This window comes from Arachis duranensis, chromosome 1 (assembly GCF_000817695.3).
Source record: "Arachis duranensis cultivar V14167 chromosome 1, aradu.V14167.gnm2.J7QH, whole genome shotgun sequence".
NCBI lineage: Eukaryota > Viridiplantae > Streptophyta > Magnoliopsida > Fabales > Fabaceae > Arachis > Arachis duranensis.
In genome coordinates, this window is record NC_029772.3 from 70,486,281 (window position 1) to 70,490,267 (window position 3,987).

At 40.3% G+C, this 3,987-nt stretch overlaps 1 non-coding gene across 1 annotated transcript; it reads left to right on the plus strand.

The window, feature by feature from the left end:
- Positions 1-3,582: 3,582 nt before the first annotated feature.
- Positions 3,583-3,686, plus strand: LOC127743153 (small nucleolar RNA R71). Its single transcript, XR_008004481.1, has one exon. It is a non-coding gene; the product is annotated as a small nucleolar RNA R71 (small nucleolar RNA).
- Positions 3,687-3,987: the final 301 nt, after the last annotated feature.

Here is a 3,987-nt window from a genome sequence, read left to right on the forward strand (position 1 = left end):
TCTTAAGCACACTCTTTTTGCTTTGGATCACGACTTTAACCACTCAGTCTCAAGCTTTTCACTTGGACCTACATGCCACAAGCACATGGTTAGGGACAGCTTGATTTAGCCGCTTAGGCCTGGATTTTATTTCCTTGGACCCTCCTATCCATTGATGTTTAAAGCCTTGGATCCTTTTTACCCTTAGGCCTGGATTTTATTTCCTTGGACCCTCCTATCCATTGATGTTCAAAGCCTTGGATCCTTTTTACCCTTGTCTTTTGGTTTTAAGGGCTATTGGCTTTTTCTGCTTGCTTTTTCTTTTTCTTTCTAATTTTTTTCACCATTTTTTTCGCAAGCTTTTGCTTTTTCACTGCTTTTTCTTGCTTCAAGAATCAATTTTCATGATTTTTCAGATTGTCAATAACATTCTCTTTGTTCATCATTCATTCAAGAGCCAACAATTTTAACATTCATAAATAACAAGATCAAAAATATGCACTGTTCAAGCATTCATTCAGAAAACAAAATGTATTGTCACCATATCAATATAATTAAACTAAATTCAAGGATAATTTTGAAATTCATGTACTTCTTGTTCTTTTGAATTGGAAACATTTTTCATTTAAGAGAAGTGAAGGATTTATGGAATTATTCATAGCCTTAAGACATAGTTACTACATACTAATGATCATGTAATAAAGACACAAACATAGATAACATAAATCTTAAAAATCAAAAAACAGAGAAATAAGAACAAGGAATGAGTCCACCTTAGTGATGGTGGCGCTTTCTTCTTGAAGAACCAATGATGTCCTTGAGCTCTTCTATGTCTCTTCCTTGCCTTTGTTGCTTGATCCCTAGTGATTTTGGTGCTCCGATCCTTAGTTGCTCCCAATAATTGTGTGGAGGAAAATGTATCCCCTGAGGTATCTCAAGGATCTCTTGATTTGCAGTCAAATGCTCTACTACTGAGCTATGGACCTTTGAGATGAATCTCTCCATCTCCCATGACTCAGAGGTGGAAGCTTTTATCTTCCCTGTTCTCTTTTTTTTTTTTTAGGTTTCTCTGGCCTTAGGTGCCATCAATGGTTATGGAAAAACAAAAAAAAGCTATGCTTTTACCACACCAAACTTAGAATGTTGCTCGCCCTCGAGCAAAAGTAGAAAGAATAGAAGAAGAAGAAGATATGGAGGAGAGGGAGAGATGTTTGTGTTTCGGCCATGTAGGGTGGGTTTGGGTGGGAAGGATGGATGGATGTGAGTGGTGAAAAGGTGATGGGGAAGAGAGATTGAGGTGATTGGTGAAGAAGAGAGAAGGTGAGTTGAGGTAGGTGGGGATCTTGTGGGGTCCACAGATCCTAGGATGATCCTATAGGGTCCACAGATCCTAAGGTGTCAAGGATTTACATCCCTGCACCAATTAGGCATGTAAAACGCCTTTGCATACAATTCTAGCGTTTAAACGCCGAAATGATGCTTATTTTGGGTGTTCAACACCCAATTGCAGCATGTTTCTGGCGTTGAACGCCAGTTCCATGCTTGTTTCGGGCGTTCAGCGCCAGCTCTCCTCAGGGTATATTCCTGGCGTTCAAACGCCAGGATGCTGCTTGTTTCTGGCGTTCAATGCCAGATCCATGCTCTGTTCTGGCATTGAACGCCAGCCAGATGCTCCTTACTGGCGTTTGAATGCCAGTAAGTCCTTCCTCCATGGTGTGATTTTTTTCTGCTATTTTTTATTCTGTTTTTAATTTTAGTATTTTTTTTTCGTGACTCCACATGATCATGAACCTAATAAAACATTAAAGAACAATAAAAAAAATAAAATTAGATAAATAAAAATTAGGTTGCCTCCCAATAAGCGCTTCTTTAATGTCAATAGCTTGACAGTGGGCTCTCATGGAGCCACACAGGTGATCAGGTCAATATTGTTGACTCCTAACACCAAACTTAGAGTTTGGATCTGGGGATTCAACACCAAACTTAGAGTTTGGCTGTGGCCTACCAACACCAAACTTAGAGTTTGATGGTGGGGGCTTTGTTTGACTCTGTACTGAGAGAAGATTTTCATGCTTCCTCTACATGTATACAAAAGAACACCCTTGAGTCTTAAACACAAGGTAGTCCCCATTCAATTGAAGGACTAATTCTCCTCTGTTAACATCTATCACAGCTCCTGCTGTGGCTAGGAAAGGTCTTCCAAGGATGATGCATTCATCCTCCTCCTTCCTAGTGTATAAGATTATGAAATCAGCAGGGATGTAAAGGCCTTCAACCTTTACCAACACGTTCTCTACCAATCCATAAGCTTGTCTTACTGACTTGTCTGCCATTTGTAATGAGAATATGGCAGGCTGTACCTCAATGATCCCTAGCTTTTCCATTACAAAGAGTGGTATAAGATTTATACATGACCTTAGGCCACACAGAGCTTTTTCAAAGTTCATGGTGCCTATGGTGCAGGGTATTACGAATTTGCCAGGATCTTGTCTCTTTTGAGCTAAAGTTTGCTGAACCCAGGAATCTAGTTCACTAATGAGCAAGGGAGGTTCACCTTCCCAAGTCTCATTACCAAATAACTTGGCATTCAGCTTCATGATAGCTCCTAGATATTGAGCAATTTTCTCTCCAGTTACATCTTCATCCTCTTCAGAGGAAGAATAGTCTTCAGAGCTCATGAATGGCAAAAGGAGGTTAAATGAAATCTCTATGGTCTCTATATGAGCCTCAGATTCCTTTGGGTCCTCAATAGGAAACTCCTTCTTGGTTGGGAGACGTCCCATGAGGTCTTCCTCATTGGGATTCACGTCCTCTCCTTCCACTCTAGGTTCGGCCATATTGATTATATCAATGGCCTTGCACTCTCTTTTTGGATTTTCTTCCGTATTGCTTGGGAGAGTACTAGGAGGGGTTTCAGTGACTTTCTTACTCAGCTGGCCCACTTGTGCCTCCAACTTTCTAATGGAGGACCTTATTTCACTCATGAAGCTTAAAGTGGCCTTAGATAGATCAGAGACTATATTTGTTAAGTTTGAGGTGCTCTGCTCAGAATTCTCTATCTGTTGCTGAGAAGATGATGGAAAAGGCTAGCCATTGCTAAACCTATTTCATCCACCATCATTAAAGCCTTGTTGAGGCTTTTGTTGATCCTTTCATGAGAAATTTGGATGATTTCTCCATGAAGAATTATAGGTGTTTCCATAAGGTTCACCCATGTAACTTACCTCTGCCATTGCAGGGTTTTCAGGATCATAAGCTTCTTCTTCAGAAGATGCCTCTTTAGTACTGTTGGATGCATTTTGCCATCCATTCAGACTTTGAGAAATCATGTTGACTTGCTGAGTCAACATTTTGTTTTGAGCCAATATGGCATTCAGAGCATCAATTTCAAGAACTCCCTTCCTCTAAGGCGTCCCATTATTCACGGAATTCCTCTCAGAAGTGTACACGAATTGGTTATTTGCAACCATTTCAATAAGTTCCTCAGCTTCTGCAGGTGTTTTCTTTAGGTGAATGGATCCACCTGCAGAGTTGTCCAGTGACATCTTAGAGAACTCAGACAGACCATAATAGAATATATCTATCATGGTCCATTCTGAAAACATGCTAGAAGGACATTTTTTGGTCATCTGCTTGTATCTTTCCCAAGCTTCATAGAGGGATTCACCATCTTGTTGCTTGAAGGTCTGAACATCCACTCTAAGCTTGCTCAGCTTTTGAGGAGGAAAGAATTTAACCAAGAAGGTCGTGACTAGCTTATCCCAAGAGTCCAAGCTATCCTTAGATTGTGAGACCAACCATGTTCTAGCTCTGTCTCTTAAAGCAAAAGGGAAAAGCATGAGCCTGTAGACTTCAGAATCTACACCATTAGTCTTAACAGTCTCACAGATCTGCAAGAACTTAGTTAAAAACTGGTAGGGATCTTCTGATGGAAGTCCATGAAACTTACAGTTTTGTTGCATTAGAGCAACTAGTTGAGGTTTCAGCTCAAAATTGTTTGCTCCATTG